This window comes from Lontra canadensis, unplaced genomic scaffold (genome assembly GCF_010015895.1).
Source record: "Lontra canadensis isolate GAN:19392208 unplaced genomic scaffold, GSC_riverotter_1.0 scaffold41, whole genome shotgun sequence".
Classification (NCBI taxonomy): Eukaryota; Metazoa; Chordata; class Mammalia; order Carnivora; family Mustelidae; genus Lontra; species Lontra canadensis.
The window spans coordinates 7,701,338-7,721,282 of record NW_022631035.1 but is presented as its reverse complement, the minus strand read 5'-3'; the positions used below and the strand labels follow the sequence as shown (position 1 = coordinate 7,721,282).

Genomic DNA, 19,945 nt, shown 5'->3' with positions numbered 1-19,945 from the left:
CCAGAAGTGGAAGTGCTGATCAGAGGGCTGTGATACATTTGGCTAATTAGTTTCCAGAAAGGCCATGCCATTTCTACTCCCGTGAAGCAGAGTCTGCAAGTTCTCGTCCTGGCATTTCTCAGTCAGCATGGGTCTTTCGCATTTAAAAATAAATGAACTCCTTTATGAAGGAAATGACATTTCCCTTAGTTTGTGTTTCTTTGGCTACAGGTGAGGTTGAACATTTTTCAAAGTTTCAGGAATATTTCTTTCCTCCTTTGTGCAAGGTCCTCTGTCTAAACGAGCCTTCTCTAATGATACACCATTAGCTAACTCCTCACCGCCATGGGTAATTTTCCAGTGATCCACTCTTGCCCGCCGATGGCCAGTGAGAGCGGCAGGAATTCTCACACGCCAGATACATCTTACACAGATGTCTCCACCTGGCCAACTTGGGGCTCTAGCCTCCATTTTATTTATTTTTTAAAGACTTATTTATTTATTTCAGAGAGAGAGAGAGCACATGCAAGCATGAGTGGCGGGAGGGGTGGGGGGGGAGGGAGAGAATCCTCAAGCAGACTCTCCGCTCCGCACAGAGCCTGACGTGGGCCTCAATCCCATGACCCTGAGGTCATGACCGGAGCTGAAACCAAGAGCTGGCGGCTTAACCAACTGAGCCACCCAGGCACCCCTCCAGCCTCCATTTTAAAAGTTCCTCTTTGACATCCCTTAAGACAGCATAGTGCCTTTAAAAAAAAAGTGTGTTTGGGGGGGGGTCATCTGTTCTATTTATGCCACTAGCTGGTATGGCCTAAAAGCTACTTTTCTCTCTCAATATCGAAATGCTACGTTTTTCAAAAGCAGGGTATGTGAGAGGTTCTCTTGTTTCTCTAGTCTTCTTCCCACGCAACAACCTGGGATTCTTGTAAGCAACACAGCAGTCCTATAAACATTATATATATGGTGAGACGAATCTAGTATGGACAGGATCCTTGTGAGGGCTTCCAGATTGAGCAAACAAAAAGATCAGGTGCTCAGCTGTACCGGAGTTTCAGATAAGATGAAACTTTCATTTTAGTATAAGTATACCCCAAATATTGCCTGGTGTATACTTATGCTAAAAAGTATTCTTCACTTGGAATTAAAACTTAACTGGATACCTGTATTTTATCAGACAGTCCTACTTGTGCCCCATTCAGGGTCTGAGTTCTAGGGTGGGGAGATGCTGCACAGACTCACTGCACTACTCTGAAAGCAGCCACACACTCCATACTGCATGGAGGTACTGCATGGCTCATGTGTAAGCCGGAGCAGGAAAAGATGCCACTGGAGATGAAAGGAACTCCATGGGAAGATAACGGAAGCATTTATTAGGCTTAGCTATTAATCTTTGAGCAGAGAAGCATCTGGAGTTTCAGAAATAGGATGCAAAACCTATTTACAATCTTTGTAACTAGAATAGATATCTCCATTTATCATTCTAAAGATCACCAGCCACACGGTTATCAGAGGGTCAGATGCTGCCTGGGTAAGGAGGCTGACTTGATTGCCTTGTCCTTTCAGTCCACAGTTCCCAGGCACTGAAAGTAATCCACGCCTTACCCATGATGCTTGCAACTGGGCCAGCAACTGCTTAGTGACAATGCAGACCCAAACAGATCTGCATAACTGGTAAAAATTAAATATACATCAGAAGAAGAGATGGGTTCACTCTTAGTGAAAGATTTCTCATCCATTAAGCAGACTACCCCCTAAAACATTGCCTGTTCCAGGTGTCTAACTAAGGTAATAATTTCTTTTTTTTTTTAATATTTTATTTATTTATTTGACAGACAGAGATCACAAGTAGGCAGAGAGGCAGGCAGAGAGAGAGGGGGAAGCAGGCTTCCTGCTGAGTAGAAAGCCCGATTCGGGGCTTGATCCCAGGACCCTGGGATCATGACCTGAGCTGAAGGCAGAGGCTTTAACCCTCTGAGCCACCCAGGTGCCCCTAAGGTAATAATTTCTACTCTTAGGCAAGGGAGCCGAAACACCCAGTAAGACTGAAACGGCCACCTACCCGGTCAGCGCTTCTGCTGGGAAGGCACAAACGACCAGTGAAGCAACAGGAACTCCTTCCTGATGAATGGACTGGGGTCTAAGAATAAATCCCAGGTGGGCTCCAGAGCCGTCTCGCCCACTCTTAGTTCACCTTGCACATGTGTGTTCAGCACAAATGCCCCCATGGGAAAGGGGGTCATCAAAGCCTTCAGGGGAGTGTCCCCAGCAGACGACATTTGCTGCCCAAAAGTCCCAGCCCATCAGAGAGAAAGAAAGAGCATCTCGCAGAACACCAGTGCTTAGAAGAGCTTTGTCAAGGGCTCTCAGCTGACTCCAGAAAGATGGGAGCCGTGCACTTGACTTACGTGATTTTCGACGATCAGGTCAGGGAGGGGGCGTCCAGCAGAACAGCACCCACTTCAAGGCTCCCGTCCAACAGCTAATATGAACTTTATAGTCACTTGGCTTACTTTCCCCTTTTGAGGTAATACTGTTCTGACATCCCTTCTGGTTCTTAGAATAAAGATTAACAGCCTAGACCACTGTATCTCCTAGTGTGGAGTAAACATCATCCATTGCTGGGTCACAGTGAGAACTTACAAACCCCAGCTTCTGGAGCCCATGCTAGAGCTGCTGGGTTAGAACCTGTGGGAGAGGGGCCCAGGAACCCGCCCCCGCCATTTGCCCTCCCCTGCCCTCACCCCCAAGGTAATTCTGATATAGACTGAATTTTGAAAATTAATGTTTGAGACCACAAAAGTACTACTTAATCCAGGTACTTCCTCAGTCTCTAAAGTCATGTCAGTCCAAATATTACCACCCAGTTAGAGATCTCGAGGTCATACACAGGGATATGCCTGATCCTTCGTTCTCTCAGGGCACCTAAGAAGACAGGACGTTGCCAAACACACAGTGGGGAAGGCAAAGGAATTTAAGACAAGAAGGTGAAAAGTCATTGCATTGTCTTGATAGAAACCATCACTTCCTTATCAAATGAAAATCCCTTTTTTTTTTTAAGAGGATATGGACCATCACAAGGAAAGACAACCACCAGCAGAAGAACTGAGAGAAAAATCAATTCCCCCAAAACCAAGGTATCATCTCATCTTCCGTGGGTCTCTGCAGGGTTTCTGTCTACATAAACCCTCTCTCTATTTCTACCTCCCAGTAGATCTCTTGTCCTCAGAGCCAGTCACCAGGAATCAAACCTGACACCAGCAGGGAGCACCGTCAGCTGCTACAGCCAGAGAGGGCACGCGTGGTGGGCGCTCACACACGGCACCACCGTCTGCACAGGACTAGAGGAAACGAAATCTTCCTTTTGTCCCAGGCCACATAACTTAAAGTAAAATGAGGTGCTGGAAAGGTTCAGGTGTGACTCAAACTGCATAAACATTTCTCAGTTTGGGGGGATTTTCTGGCATTTCAGGATACAGACAGGTGAGCCTGGAACACAGGATAATCGCTGGAGACGACAAAGAAAGGAAAAGATAAGCACCAGTCTGAAGATCTAGGGTTTGTTCTTTGTCTTTGTTACAAGAAGGACAGAGAGCTGAGACTTCACCTGGGTGCTGGGGAGAACCAAAGTCCACATCCATGTTCAGCAGGGACAGTCTATCAGGCACAGTGAAGGACAACAGAAGCCAAGTGAATCCCCGGGAGTGTGCTGGGGGGCTCGTGGAACACCGCAGAACCCACCCTGGAACCCCGACAGAGCCAAGGGAGACCATGTCCAAAATGCCACCATACACCCACGTGGCAGCATCTCTGTCCTCAGTGCTGGATGCCAAATGCCCCTGACACTGAATGCGGGCCGTTCCTGCTGGAGTGACTTTGCTAGCAGGTGCATCCAACTGGCCAAGCCACGGTTAGCGCTAGCTCCAAGGGAGGCTGGAAGTCCAACTTCTACCCAGACAGCCAGGCTCTGTCTTCCACCAAGATGCCCGAGATGGGGGGAAGAGAGAGTTTCCAACATAGTCAAGGAGCTCAGAAGCAAAGCTGCTCAACGGGGAGAAGGAGGGAGAGGGAAGGAAGGAGTAGGGAAGACTACCATATGGGAGCGCTACGCTTGTTCTTGGACATCCATGTCTCTGATACGCTGGCCTTTATTAAGTTTGCACCAGGTTTCCTGCTTTCTTTAGAAAGCCACAATTAAATGAATTAAACCATCACATACCATTCTCAGGTCTGCTCTTTCTCCAATTTTATGTATACGACCCTACACAGGTGTCAACCTCTACGAGTCTCAGCTTCTTCCAACTGCAAATGAGCAGACTTCAGGGCCCCTTCCAGATCCTCTGCTCTGCCACAGCTGGCCTACTTGATCACTCATCCAGAGTGAGTAGGAGAGAGGAGCTATTTCCATCACCGGTGTTCACTGAGCTCCATTCCAGCTCAAGAAATTCCCCACGATGAGCTTCGGGCCAGCACGTTCCAACTGTTCATAAAGTAAGAATGTCCACCACACAGGGAGCAAATTCATTGCCCAGAGGAACTGACATCTCTCTGTGCCCTAAAATGAAAAGCATTATTTTCCCTCTGAATGTATTAAAATATTTTCTGACAATACAAGAACTCCCCATACGTTACAGGAAATACAGAATATATGGATAAGGGCAGAAGAAAACTAAAAAAAAAAAAAAAAAAAAAAATCCTTCACTATGCAGAGGCGACCACCTTCAAAAAACTCGTGACAATCTTGTTTCTATTTCTACTGTATCTGCAGAGACGTGCACACACACGTTAGGTGGACCATATGGTCCTGAAATGTGACTTCATGTAGCAGTCAAGTGTGAACACAGTCCAGATCATACTACAGTCTCCCATGTCAATGGCGCTCAACCAAATGTCCATGACCTGCCAGAGGTCAAGACGGGAACGATGCAGAAGTTTTAGCAGCCAAACCTATAATTTAGGTTATATTGAACCTAAGAATATAGACTCAAGATTTGTTTCGCTTTAGAAGAAGAGATGTGTGGATTGTCCAAATCATTTCAGAGTCTGGTGCAACCAGTTACTTCCCATGGCTCCAGTGGGCTTTGGCGTTGAGAGTAATAAAAGCAAGCTGGGAAGGAATTCCAAAAGGGCACTTTACAATTGGCTGAATGTTGGTTGAACTTATAAGGGTCAATATTTGTTGTTCTGAACTTCCATGATATAAATGTTATTTTCAGGGTGGTTACTTTTTTTTCTTTTTTTTTTTTTTTAAGATTTTATTTATTTGACAGAGAGAGAGAGATCACAAGCAGGCAGAGAGGCAGGCAGAGAGAGAGAGAAGGAAACAGGCTCCCTGCTGAGCAGAGAGCCCGATACGGGGCTCAATCCCAGGACCCTGAGATCATGACCTGAGCCGAAGGCAGAGGCTTTAACTCACTGAGCCACCCAGGCGCCCCTTCAGGGTGGTTTCTAAGCCCTTCCTTCTTGGGCTCAATGTGAACGCTGTATTAGAAAGAATATGTGTATGGTGGGGTAGAGGTGAGGGTAGGGCGTGGGGAGGAGGCTGGGAGGGGATGAGATGGGGTGGAGTGTGAGGGTAGGGGGTGGGGAGGAGGCTGGGGGGTGGAGGTGGGGAGGAGGCTGTTGGGAGAGGTTCTTCTGCAGCCTGATTTCCATGATATTTAGCCATTTTCTAGGGCATCACTTTTTTGCTGTCTGTGTGCAGGTCCACGACCTCTTGGGTCTGTGAGTACTGGGAGGGCCTGAGTACATCTGCTCATAGCTGTACCTCTAGTGCCAAGAACAGTGCCTGGCACAGAGAGGTACTTAAATATTTGTGGAATGGAAAACGAAAGCCAACAGCACTCTTTCCCAGGAAAGTGTCCCCACACATCTACATAGGACATTTTGCACGTATTTTCAGAGAGTTTATGCTTTTATTTAAGGTTAAGACCCTCATTCTGCAGCATCCTACCCACTGACAGACCAACATTAATTTACCCAAATGCCTATTTTATAGCCATACTTCTTGAGGGTCAACAAACTTTTTTGGTAAACATCCAGATAATAAATATTTTGGACTTTGTGGGTCATACTGTCTTTCTGGCAAACTACTCAAGTCTGTCATTGTAGCACCAAAGGGGGCCAGAGACAACACGGAAATGAGTTTGTATGTCCGTGTTCCAATAAAACCCTTTTTACAAAAACTGGTAGCAGCCCACATCGGGCCTGCAGGCCGTCCTCTGCCGGCTCCTGATAGAGACTATTCAAAGCAGGATTTTAAAGATTTCTTTAAGATTCGTATCTCTTGGTCACTGGTGGCCCTCATGAGAATTATTCCAAAGCCTTTCTGTTCCTCGAGGAAATTAATTACCTGGGTCCACCCAGCAGCTGGTGTGGATAATCCAGCCACATGTGAATCACCACGGATGTCACTGGTCAGTTTGACTAACGGAAGAAGGGTCCAGAGAGTGACCACCATGACAGAATGCTTTGTCCTATGGAGAAGACACCCTCGTGGTGCCCATACCATGGTTTGCTTGACATGGCTGAGGGTTGTCTATCCTCTCCCCCAAAACTCCGAGCTTTGTGTGGCCCATCCAGACTGGCCAGGGCTTGGTAAACCAAGGGACAAGCCCGAGATCAGCATACCTGCATTTCTAGGAAACAGCGTGCAATGGTGGAACTAGACAAATCTCACTGTGAACGTTTTCCGACTTATTATTAGAGGTGCCCACTAAAAGAAGACCTCATCCCTACCAGGGGACAAAGAAAAGAAAGAGGAGGGAAGAGCAGTTCCAGGAACAGTAGAGAACCACCTAAAAAAAAGGGTAATCTAACCCTCAAAGGTTTATGTAATCACCGACCCCACCATGACGCATGGCAGCCCCAGATGACCCCAGGACTTTGCCTCATGACCTCCTCTCCTTCCCCAATTCAAGTTCAACTGTCACTAAGTGCCTATTCTGCAACTTGCAAGAACTTACATGTGTAGCCACAGGGAGAACTTATCTTTAACCCTAGAAGCAACCCTATGAGATAGGTTCTTTCAAATCCTATGTTACAGGTACAGAATAGGTTAGCTCTGTGATCTACCCCAACATTCTTCCTTTCCACTAGCCACCCAGCCATTATTCCAGGCTCTGCCTTCTTCATAGAACTTACCCTTCTACCCCTTGCTGGGTGGGGTATAGAACGCTTCTTTCCCACTCCTGTTTCCCTAAGGAGGGACTATCCCCTAAATACTCCTGGGCTTTTGTCCCACCCTTCACACCTTCCTGTGGAGACAGAGTGAGTTTCTTGAGAGACGAATATATCCACCCAGCCTCACCCCCTTGCCCTGAGTGCCACGGTGCCCCACTTCTGGTCTAGGCCTCCAGGCAACACGGTGCACAGGGTCCTCTAGTAGGTCTGCGAGCTGGTGGGCAAATCGGCCTGAGTCTGCAGGCCACCATCCCAAATCCCGCTCTGACGCATATCAAAGCCCCTGCCTCTAACCCAATCTTCACTGGCAATGAGGGTAGAATTTTTATTCCCCTCTGCCTCCCTTGCATCTTAAAGTAGATACAGAGCTCAGCCAGCAAAGAACTGGCTGGGTTCAGCATGAGGCCTCTCCAAACCCAGCCGCTGACCGTAAGCCTGATCTAGTCTGTGGGGCACGGTGGTCAGCTCATGGGCTGACCCGTGTGACTCAAGCCCGCCCACTGGAGCCCCTGGGCTATGGACATTGCGCCATGGACACTGGCCCATGGGCTGAAGCCCAGCCACGTGAGCAAACACGCAAGGAAACACACCCACTGGAGAGGCCACCTCGACGGTGTTTGTCTCTGAAAGTTTGTTTTCTTAATTAGCTCACTACTTCCCCCAGCAGTATTCTCATGCTATTAATCTGTTCCAGAAACATCTCAGATAGAGTGCAAAGGTAAACTGCAGCAAAGCCACCTACCGTTAAGAAAAAGACAGCTCTAGGGGCATCTGGGTGGCTCGGTTGGTTAAGGGTTTGCCTTTAGCTCAGGTTGTGATCTCAGGGTCCTGGGATCAAGTCCCCGCATCAGGGTCCCTGCTTAGGGGGGGAACCTGTTTCTCCCTCTTGCTCCCCATGCTCATGCTCACTCTCTCTCTCTCTCACTAGCTCTCTCTTGCTCTCACTCACTTTTTCTCAAATAAATAATAAATGAAATTGTTAAAAAAAAAAAAAAACACAGCTCTACAAGAACGGGGATCAAACTAATATAGAAAAACCGCTCTCCCAGACTCATGGGTGCTCTCCACAAAAAAGAACACAAGTCGCATTGTATTTGGGTAAACTTTATCCAAGGTTTGGCTCGAGGGTGGTGGGGAGGACTACAAAGAGGAAAATCTGGTGGCAAAGCCGGAGGAACACGTGGCAAACACACCTGGCAGCCCAGGTACCAGTCTCCTACCGTCACCACTGCCTCCCCGTTCACCAGAGGAGTAACAGTGACCGCGACACGGAAGTCCCGTTTCCCTCACCAGAATTAAAGGAGAGGAAAGCTACAACGGGTGTGAGTCCCAAAAGTTTGCCTTTTATTCACCTTTTTTGGCATGTGCATGCTGTGTGTGCACGTGTGTGTGCGAGAGAGCGGCAGGGGGGGATATGCACCTGTGCCCACATGCAGATTATCATCAATTTATTTGATTTGAGGTGGCCTGACAGTTTCTCCCGATCCTCTCTTGGGGACGTTGATCAGAGATGGACGGACGGTGTGGGCAGGCAGGAGCAAGGACATAAAGGACTGTGGTGGGGAGGGAATGAGAGTGGGCACAGGCCTCCACGGCTAGCATGCATCCAGCACAAGTCAGATTTTAGTGGTTCCCACAATGAACTTGTATTGCATTTATAAAAATATAAAAAGAAAGGCTAATGGCGTTGCTTGGTATACCTAATCCGTTCTTAACTTAAATCCGAAAGGGCAGGAGGCCATGGTATGGGAGAAAAAAATTGGACCATCCTAGGATTTGGTGCAGATTTTTCAAATACCTTCAGATCCCCATATTCCATGTTTGTGGAATAAAGCCGAGCCTTGGCTGTACAGGGAGTGCTTTTTAAGATTCAGTAATGTTGACATTTTCAACTTTCACAAAGGGTCACCAGCTGCTAAAGATAATAGAGACTTCCCATCAATACGAGGAGAGGACTGGTGCCCTTTAAGTTCGTCTATGCTGCTCTGGAATACAAAATAACTTGCTCTCTCCTATTTTTTTTTCCTTTCCTTTTCCTTCTTTCTTTTTTGAATAGCAGACTTATTCATCTCATGTAATTTATGTAGACTAACATTAATACCTGTTTGCACTTCCTAAAAAAATGGGACTACCAGAGAGATGGAGATAAAGTAGGCAGCTAGCATCTCTAAAGTGTGCTAGATGATTGCTTACTATCAATCCATAGACAGACAGACAGATAGACTGACAAACTATACATGTATACATATGTGAATACATACACACATGACCCATAGTCTACATGGATCATATATTCAATGCTATTTCATTAAGTCATTATATTTCCATTTTTAAATTTAATGTCTTTAAAAACTATATAATTTATAGAAAGTCACCTTGGAAATGGAAACATAATGGTTTGGTCAAGTAGCATCCAACAGTTAATTGTTAGGAATAACGAGCACCATTCTTTACCCCTAGATTTGCCATAAACATAAGTAAGAAGGGCAATGATCAGGAGGAAAATTTGTTTCTGGAAACCAATGCAGCTTCCAGGAGGGAGACACAGCTCTTTCTCTACCACTCTTTTTTTTTTTTTTTTTTTAAGATTTATTTATTTGAGAGAGAGAGAGAGAGAGAAAACGAACAGGAGGGGCAGAGGGAGAGGGAGAGAGAATCCCAAGCAGACTCCACATTGAACCTGACTGGGGTCTCGAAATCACCGCCTGAGCTGAAACCAAGAGTTGGACGCTTAAAAGACAGTATCATGCAGGCGCCCCTCTACCACTTTGGTTAAGATTTGAAGAGGACCACGTCTTCAAAGGGTGTCTGTCTTTGTGTAAGGACCCCGGGAGGCAGAGGGCACTATGCCCAGACGCCCAGCTGCCTTGGACCCCAGCGCGGGAAGCCTATTTCTTGAGCCCTCTGCCTTCCGAGGCAGAAGAGCTGGGTCAGACGGGAGAAGTCGGACAGGTAAAGCTATCTGTACTGACATGAGGTCGCTTGGAGCTAAAAAGGAAAGAAAAAACACCAAAGCAAAACAAAAACCCCAGTTCTGAGAGAGCAGGGATAAAAACCCTGAGAAGCCCCACAGAGAGGGAGGGGCTCACCTGTGAGACCAGCGCGGCCCTCACGGTCAAGGGCAACCCCGTTTGATGAAATGTAAGATTAAACGCAGCACAGCAGAAACGTCTGCCAGGCTGAGGAACAGACCTCCTCATGCTGTTCCTACTGCGAGAGCGACAAGGGACACCGAAGAATGGCGTGGTCTCGAGTGGGATGACAAATGCCAGCCAGGAGAGGGTTTGGAGAAAGGGAGACCCGCGGCTGGTGAATGCTCTGTATTCCTTCAGCTTCCGCTCAAAGCGGAAATGCTTTCATGAAAATGAAGGCTTCCGGAGGACAGACTCTCCAAGTGATGCCCAGATTACGACGGGCCACGAAGGTAAGAGAGGACCAACAGGAAAGAGAGCTGGAAGGTGCTGCCAGTTGTCTCAACCTACATGGGAGCTCTTACTGCACGGGGAGGGGCGGGGCTGAAGCCGTGTGTGCGCATGTGCGCGTGCGTACATGCGCGCATGCGTGTGAGCGAGCGAGCACGCGCGCCCGTGCCTATGCGCATGCGTGGGCATGTGTTGGGGGCTGTCCGGGAGCAGCAAGATGGTAAGAAGACCCTAAATGAGCCGCAGCCAAGTGTTCAGTTTTCCACAGTGGTTCTCAAACTTGAGCATGCAAACACACATATGTACACACGCACATGAGCAGACAAGTAAATCTGCTCATTTCCGTAGTGCATATCCTAAAACTGAGAAGTTACCAAGAAAATTAGAGCAGCCCCTGTCCAAAGAGGACACCCCTGTTGAGGAAGCATTCCATATTTTTCCAAGAGGGAGTTACTAATCAATGGGCATAACCTTTTAGTGAAGCAAGATGCATAAGCTGTAGGGACCTGCTGTACAACATCGTACCAAAGCCAACAATAATGGATTATATGCTTTGAAATTTAAGCAGGTGGATCTCAGGTTATAATAACATTTTAAAAAGATGTGTCACCCACATAGCTTGTACAAAAATCATATTCAAATTTTTTTTTCTAAAGTGCAGTTTCTTGAAACTTCTGGGAGAAGCTGATCCAGGCTCAGGAGTCAGCAAGTTTAACAGGCATGCTAGGGAACACAATTTAGAAGAGAAAGAAGGAGCCAGAAAAACACAATGGAAACCACTGAGAATGGACTCCCAAGTTTGTCATGTTCAGCCCAGATCCCCTGGCAAGTGTTTACTGGCAATCTTCACTGGGGCTCTTATCCTGTTCCCCGCCTTGCACCAAAGGGAACACATCCCCTTATGCCCAAAGCATGTCCTCCTCTCACACTTTCTATCAGAATGACAGATCCCATAATCTTCCTCACTCACCAAACCAGAAACATGGGAACAAGCGTCAGTGCGGAAAGCCTGTGGAACGCACTCTGAAAAACCCTGTTCTAGGAAGACCCAACCAAAGGAAACCCACAGACGGACACTGGGTGAGTGAGTGCCAAAGCAAAGTGACACAGAGGTGTGTCTGCGCGTGGGATAACCTGCTCTGCCTTTGCTCATAACATTCCTGAATCCAGTCCAAAGCATATGAACGGGAGCAGAACATCTGACCAAGACAGAGCTGCCTGACACATCTCGAAAGCATAAATCACCCGAAGTGGCAGATTCTCACCTCCCTGCCAAAATCTGTCCCACTTTATGCCGCTGCAGCCCTGAGCCTGTAGAGAAGTCAGGTCTGGGCTCAGCCACAGTACAGGATAGCCCTTGCCAAGGGGAGGTGGCAGGGGTGGGCCTTCCAGAGAGCAGGGTGCCTACCGCCATAGCAACTCAAGACGGACCAGGGATGGGGAATTAGATGCTCTGCTAATTGAAACCTGGGCAACCTTTTAGCATCAGCCCCAAGGAAGTTAATGCTTAGCTAGATTTGCTTTTGTCCTCTGTCCCCTCTTTTTTTTTTTTCATGTCACCAAGTGGCTTTAAACCATTCCTTTCCTCCCAAAAAGAAAATCCCATGCAAAGGTAACACTTCTGATAAACCACTGAGCAGAATCTCCTTCCCTTACACCATACTCAAGCAGAGCCCAAGATCCCAGTTCTCTCTGTGAGTAGCCTCTCCATCCCAAAGGAAATAGCTTACCAAAAAGAGTTTTAGGCATGCACTGGCTTCACCATCGTCCTGTCCCTGAGGCACCTGGGACAAATATTCTCACGCTGCAGTATGACCGAGAATCACCTGGGGAACTTCAGCAGTCCTTCCCAAGAGCGGTGATTTAGGCAAATCAGGAGCAGAGCACAAGCATCTGTATTTTTTTTTCTCTAGCGCCCAAGGAATCCCAATGGTAACACATCAAGATCCACCCTTGAGAAATGTGGGTCACCAATCTGGGCTTCTCCCATAGATCTGTCCTTTATGGGGCAGGCGGAGCTCAGCTACAGTCCCACCAAACTAGCCGTGGGTCGTGAACGGGTTAACAGATCTCCCACCCTTCCACCCCCACTCCTGCAATGCCAAATTCCGTACCACGTGGTTCTGAATATGCTGGAAAAGACCTCCAGTCACAAGGTGAAACGGGAAAGCAAACGTGCTCCTAACCCAAAATATTTACAAATGTACCCACCACCTACAAAACGAGTCCCCACCGAAAAAGACTCCCTCCCTGCCAAACAGCCTAACAGAAGTCCTAACCTGCTGCTCGCATCAGTCCTGTTGAAGGCACAAACACTCGTTTGTATTTTCATTTCGTTGCCAAAGTTGTGGAAAGGTCAAGTCACAAGTCATGGAAGAGATACAAGTCCGTGATCTCCACGACACTGAAGGGGCTCAGCCTGTTTTACCGGCCAGAGGCTGGTGAAGGACAGATGACACACACGGGTACAATTGTGCAAATTTCCATTTCTCCTGGAGATACATCTGTTTCCAGCAAGACTAGAGATTAAGATAAAACCAAAATCTCCCTTCTACCACGGCCTCAAAATGACAGATGAACAAAAAGGTTTTAAGAGCACATCTGAGCTTGCAGCAAAGAAAGGGGATCATTAATGATAAGGAAGGTTTAAACTGGAACTCAAACACCAAAACCAGGCCGGATGCTGCTGAGGGATTAAGGAGGTCCCGTGGATGGGTTCTGGGTGTGACGGTCCACAGGGGGCAAAGAGGAGGCCCTTGGGCCACACGAGCCAGGAGGTGAAATTCTATAAATGCAAAAGTCATAAAATTCTGTCCCTATATGGAGGGGTGGGGACTAGAAGAAAATATCCATTCAGCTGCACAGAGAGACAAAAAGGATGATGACATGCTTCTGCCTGGTTTCTGGAAGGGGAAAAAAATGCTTGAAGCCCACAAAAACTATGGGCTTTCACCTCAAACAGTTCAGAGTGCTGAGTTTCTAATTTCTGCGTGGGCTGGGAAAACCCCAACCTGGACAGGGCTATAACCATCAATTCCAGGCTATCATTGCTATAAAGGGGTCTTATGGAAGTAAATGCAAAACCACGCAGAAGGGCTTTCTCAAGATGCAGGGCCCTGGGAATCCTCTGAGGAAAAAAGCATGCCCCACTAGAGAAGTACTGATCTAAAACGTGACAAAGCCCAGGAGAAAACAACACACCACAAATAGAGTCTGTGAACACACAAAGAAGGAGAAACATGGCTTTCTATAAGAGATATATGGTTGAAAATACAAAATATATCTAACCTGATTAAAAACATAAAAGAAGGGGCACCTGGGTGGCTCAGTGGGTTAAACCTCTGCCTTCAGCTCAGGTCATGATCTCAGGGTCCTGGGATCGAGCCCCAAATCGGGCTCTTTGCTCAGCAGGGAGCCTGCTTCCTCCTCTCTCTCTGCCTGCCTCTCTGCCTACTTGTGATCTCTGCCTGTCAAATAAATAAATAAAATCTTTTAAAAAAAAATAAAAGAAGAAATCAAAACTGTAAGAACCAGTTGTAACAAAGGAAAAGCAGACATAGTAAAAAAAAAAGAACCCACTGGGGCAACTCAGAAATAAAAACTGTCATCCTGGGGCGCCTGGGTGGCTCACTTGTTAAGCGTCTGCCTTTGGTTCAGGTCATGATCCCAGGGTCCTGGGATCAAGCCCTGTGTCAGGCTCCCTCCTCAGCGGGAAACCTGCTTCTCCCTCTCCCACTTCCCCTGTTTATATTCCCTCTCTTGCTGTCTGTCTGTCAAATGAACAAATAAAATCTTAAAAAAAAAATAAAAAACAAAAACTGTAGTCCTTGCAATTAAAAACTTAACAGACAAGGGGTGCCTGGGTGGCTTACTCCATTGGGAATCTGACTCTTGATTTCAGCTCAAGTCATGATCTTGGGGTCATGGGATTGAGCCCCATGTCAGGTTCCACACTCATCGTGGAATCTCTTTGGGATTCTCTCTCACCTTCTCCTTCTGCCCCTCACCCTGCTCATGCTCTAAATAAATAAATAAATATAAAATCTGAAAAAAAAAAAAAATTCAACAAACAAGTCAAACAGGGGGTGAGAATCAGCTCAGTGAGTAATCAGTGAACCAGAGAAGAGCCACAGAGAGATAAAGGGATAGACAACAAGAAAAGTATTAAGACAGGTGGGAGGTAAGTAAGAGCATGGAATAAACACCATTAAGGGTTGCCCGAGGAAATAAATAATGAGGGAAAAGATCAGTTTGAAGTGACAATTGTTAAAAAGTTTCCAGGAAGGATAAGAATAATAATAATAGTAATAATGCGTATTCAGCTTAGAAGGGCACTCCAAGACTTACGCAGAACAACATGTGCACGCAAGCACACGCAAAACCACATCATATTGAAACAGAGAAACAGCAAAGACACCTGAAAAAGACGGATACACAATGGAAAGAAAGACAGAAAATGCAAATGAGGTCACTGCTGGATACAATTTTATAATGCTCCCAGAGAACACATCCTGCAACACAACTCTTTGTCTGACGAACACGGTCTAAGTATAAGGATATGGAATGATGTTGCCAACGTGACAAAGGAAATATAAATTTCTGTCAACCGAGGCATTTAGATGCAACTCAGTTTTTCCTTCAAGGCTCAGAGCAAAATAGAGATATTTTTAGATGAGAGATTTTTTATCTCTATGGATCCTAAGTGAGGAAGTATTAAAGTAAGAAAGATAGCAGAGAGGAGGGCAATGCAAGGAGTGATGGTGAGTAAAGAAATAAGTAGAAGTGTTGGAAAATACAAGCAAATGCTGATCATATAAAACAATAACAGTCACTGATAGGCGGGATATCATTAAAATTAAAAACGGGCTATGCTAAAAGCAACGTCAAGAATGAGAACACAAGCCACAGACTGGGAGAAAATCTTTGCAAAAGACACATCTGATACAGGACAGTTACCCAAGATCTACCAGGAATTCTCAAAACTCAACAGTAAGAAAAAAAACTACCTAGTTAAAACATGGGCCAGGGCCTCAAAAGCAACTCACAAAAGATTTCAGGTGGCACAGAAGCAGATGAAAAGATGCTCCCTGTGGTATGTCATTGGGGAAATGCAAATGAAAATAACGATGAGATAAGGGTCCACACCTATTAGAATGGCCAAATTCCAAAACATTGACCCCACCACATGCCAGTGAGGACACGGCGCAGCAGGGAGCTCATTCGTGGCTGGTGGGGATGCAAAATGGCATGGCCACCTTGGGCCAGTTTGGCGGTTTCTCACTAAATGAGACACACTTTAACCAGATACCGCAGCAACCACGCTCCTTGGTGTTTACCCAGAGGAGCTGAGAACTCGCATCTGCATAAAAACCTGCACAAGGATGTTCACAGAAGCTTTATTCATAATTGCCCAAGCCTGGAAGCAACCAAGATGCCCTTGAGTCGCTGGTGAATGGGTAGACATCCAGATGTGAGTCCATCCAGACAATGGAATATTATTCAACCCTGAAGAGAAATGAGCTATTGAGCCACGAAAAGACATGAGTGAACCTTAAATGCAGATTACTTAGTGAAAGAAGCCAGTAACGAAAGGACCATCTGTGAACACAGACCGTTTGTGTTCAACCGCATGACGTTCCAGAAAAGGCGAAACTATGGAGACAGTCCAGAGATGAGTGGTTGTCGGGGGGATGGGGAGGGAGGGCTGAGCAGGTGGAGCACAGAGGATTTTTAGGGCAGTGAAACTACTCCGCATGATACTATAACGGTTGATACATGTCATAATATGATACATATACATACAATATATGATACATATACATACATACATAAAACCACAGAGCGTGCAGGGCCAAGAGGGAACCCTCGTGCAAACTGTGGACTCTGGGTGGTAATGATGCGTCCCTCTAGGTTCTTCAGATGGAACACACGTACCTCTCTGGTGCAGGGTGTTGGTCGTGATGTGGGGGGGGCTGTGCATGAGGGAGGACAATGAATATACCGGAATCTCCGAACCGTGAGTTCAGTTTTGCTGTGACCCCAACATCGCTCTAAAAAACAGTCCATAAAGTTTTTCTCTTTTTAAAATATATAATAATAAGGGGTGCCTGGGTGGCTCAGTCAGTTGAGCATCTGACCGTTGGCTTCAGCTCAGGTCATGATCTCATGGGTCATGAAACTGAGCCCCATATCCGGTTCCATGCTGAGTGGGAAGTTTGCTTGAGATTCTCCCTCTGCCCCTCTCCCTGCATGCTCTCTCTCTCTCCCCCCGCCAAATAAATAAATAAATAAATAATTTTTAAAAATACAACAACAACAATACTAGTAGCTAATTTGGAGGTATCAAAAGGAAAAAACACAGAACTAAAATATTAGAAAAATAATAATACGGAAGATGCCAGGGTAAACCAACTTAAAGCAAGACCAGGTCCTGAAAGATTGCTAAGGAGAAGGGGATACTCATTAATTCTGGACATCCTTAAGTCTACGATGAATATTAAAACACTAAAGGTAGCCTCGAAAGAGAACCTGAATTTAAAACTCCCAAACAAATAAAGGGTGAGGAACAAAGGAGGAAGTCATGTAGCAAAGTCAATAAACCCAATAAAGCACAAAAGAAGGGAGAAGATACTTGGTAAATATAAAGAACAATATAAAAAATGGAGAAGTACTACCGATCTTGGATGAGGCCTTCCCAACATCCCCAGCATGTGTTCCAAAGTGCCCCGGCCCCTGGGGTGCTGAGAAAGTGCAGACACACACGGACACACATGCATATTAGAGGCAAGATGGTATTATTGGTAAAAACTATTGTAGGGGATCAGAAGATCCACTCCAAAACATACCCTTTGGCATAAGGATTACTTTGCGCCATTTAGAACCAGCAGATGCAGGAAGAACTCTCTGCCTTCTCTTCTTCTGCTTAAAACAGGGTATGTATCATCCCGCATAATGGTGCTTCCCATCCCCGTACCAGAAAGAGAACACCAGCGACGACAGGAGTCTGCATAACAAAACTTATAGAATAAGCCTTCTTTCCCATTAGTTTCCCCTAGATATTTTCTTCCTACAATGTATGGCCTCTAAAAGCTCAGATCTGTTTTTCCTTTATCTAGTCATTTTTTTCCACAATGAATTACCCTGTGTCAAAATGGTATATTAGCTCTCAATCCTAAATGCTACTATGGGATTTCGTGTCTTTTCTGTGCAGCCCTGGTGCACGTAAAATTAAAACTAAAATTTGTATGCTTTTCTCCTGTTAGCCTGTCTTTGTAAGTTTGATTCACAGGTCGCAGGCACTGAACGTAAGAGAGTAGAGGTAAAGATTTTTCCCTCCCTCTATACTATTAAATTATCAAAGAATAAATAATCCTAGTTCCATGATAACCATTCCAGAGAATTAGTTGGGGATGGGGGTGGGGGGAGAAGGACAACAACTGAATACTGGATTATACTAGTATAACCTTAATATTCAAACAAGAGAAACGAAACATAAATAAAAAATTTAAGCCACATCCACTTAAGAACACAGATGCAAACTACTGCGGGTAAAAAGAGCCTAACTTGAGTTCCTATCAAAAGATATCTATCAAAAACCTATAATAAATATATTAATGGTTAAAAAAAAATAGAGAAGTTCTCTTTAGCGTTCTAGGCAGAATTCTAAAGATAGCACCCAAAATACTCCCTCCTCCTTGTATGTTCATTTTGCATAATCCCTGGGACTCTGAATACAATGGATTTCACTCCTGTGATTACCAAAAATTGACCTTAAAATAGGGAGATCAGCCAGGCAGCTGGGTCATCACATGAGCTCTTTAAAAAAGAAGAGTTTTCTCCAGCCGGTTCCTGAAGAGGAAGCCAACTTCCTTGGGGGGGTGAGCAAGTGAAGACGGCATTCCCAAATGAATGTGCTCCGTCGCCATCCCCAAGTGGTAGCACTGAAAGGAACAAGAAAACACCAGACAGTGTTTGCTCTGGTGTTTGTCAAGATGCCCGTTTGTAAGGATCTGGGAAGCATCACATTTTTATAGGAGAGAAAGAGTAACGTTTCCTCCATCCTCCTAGGTTCTGTAGCTGGGGCCCGGAGATTAAACAGACAAAAGACAGACTGAGGAAAGAGGAAAACAAAGTTTATGAACATGGACAGCCCATCGTATCTATGAGGGGGAAGCTCGGTGATGAGTAACTCAAGGGGAGATTAGAACTTGGGGCTTAGGGAGCATCTTAACAAACAGTGACAGATTTGCAGGAAAGTGACCAGACAAAGGAAAGTGCAATTTGCCTTTAAGGGTGACAGACGGTGGGGGGCATCTGGTTAAGCATCTGCAGCGAAGCATCTGTTGCCTTTGGCTCCGGCTCTGGTCATGATCTTGGGGTCCTGGGATCGAGCCCCGCGTCAGGCTCTCTGCTCAGCAGGGAGCTTACTTCTCCCTCTCCCTCTGCCCCTCCCCCCTACTCATGTGTGCACACTCACTCTCTCTCTCCTAATAAATAGCCGAAAAGAAAAAAAAAAAAAAAAAAAAAAAAAAAACAAGGTGACCGATGGTGGGAAGGTAAATATACGCAGGAACCCATGGGAGACAGGGGTTGTTTTCACTGGGCACCTCGTGGGGACACTCCTGGGTGGACAAGCATCTCTGGGGAGGCTCAGGCCTTCCACCCTCCCGGATGCAAGGAAGGCACCTGCTTCCCAGGAAATCTCCTGTCCCATTTTTAGGTAGGATGGGGGATGTCAGAGAGCCCTTCCTGCATCTGCCAGTTTCTCAGCTGCCTGCTCCAAATCATCAGAATGCTGCAGGGCACATTTTCGGGGGGGGGGGGGGGGCTTGGGCAGGCTCCGAACCACCACGTTCTCAGACATCCGTGTGCCTGTTAAATATGCAACACTGGGATTCCCTCCTTGGAGAATCTGGTCCTGTCAGCCAGTGACAGGTTCATTTTTGGAAAGTGCATTTTAAAAAAAAATTGATTTTCTTAACACAAAAAGAGCACGCAGAAGAAAAGAAAATGGTGTGTAATCCCATTGCCCAGATAATCCCTGATGACATTTAAAAGCATGAAAGTAACACAAGATATGTGGTTAGAAATGCAAACAGGAAGGGTTGAGACGAAAACCAGGAGTCTCCCTCCCCCGCCCTAAGTGTCTCTTTCCAAGGTAACCAGCCATCATAGATTCTAATGTATTCTTCCAGAAAAAAATACCACACTAATACCAGGAAAAAATATGTCCTTTCCAACAGTTCCTTTTTCTTTTTTTTTTTTAAATTCAAAAGGAAGGGTATTATTTCCAGTTTTATAGTTTGCTTTTTTCATTTACTATAACCCACAGATTTCTCTACATCTGCATTTTAAAAACCTACCCC

At 45.9% G+C, this 19,945-nt stretch overlaps 1 protein-coding gene and 1 non-coding gene across 7 annotated transcripts in view; one reads left to right on the top strand and one right to left on the bottom strand.

The window, feature by feature from the left end:
* SLC39A11 (solute carrier family 39 member 11) overlaps positions 1–19,945 on the bottom strand; it is a 316,395-nt gene that overhangs the window by 136,768 nt on the left and 159,682 nt on the right. The gene's annotated exons all lie outside the window — the stretch shown is intronic.
* LOC116875523 lies at positions 10,915–11,019 on the top strand. The gene has a single exon (XR_004384206.1). It is a non-coding gene; the product is annotated as a U6 spliceosomal RNA (small nuclear RNA).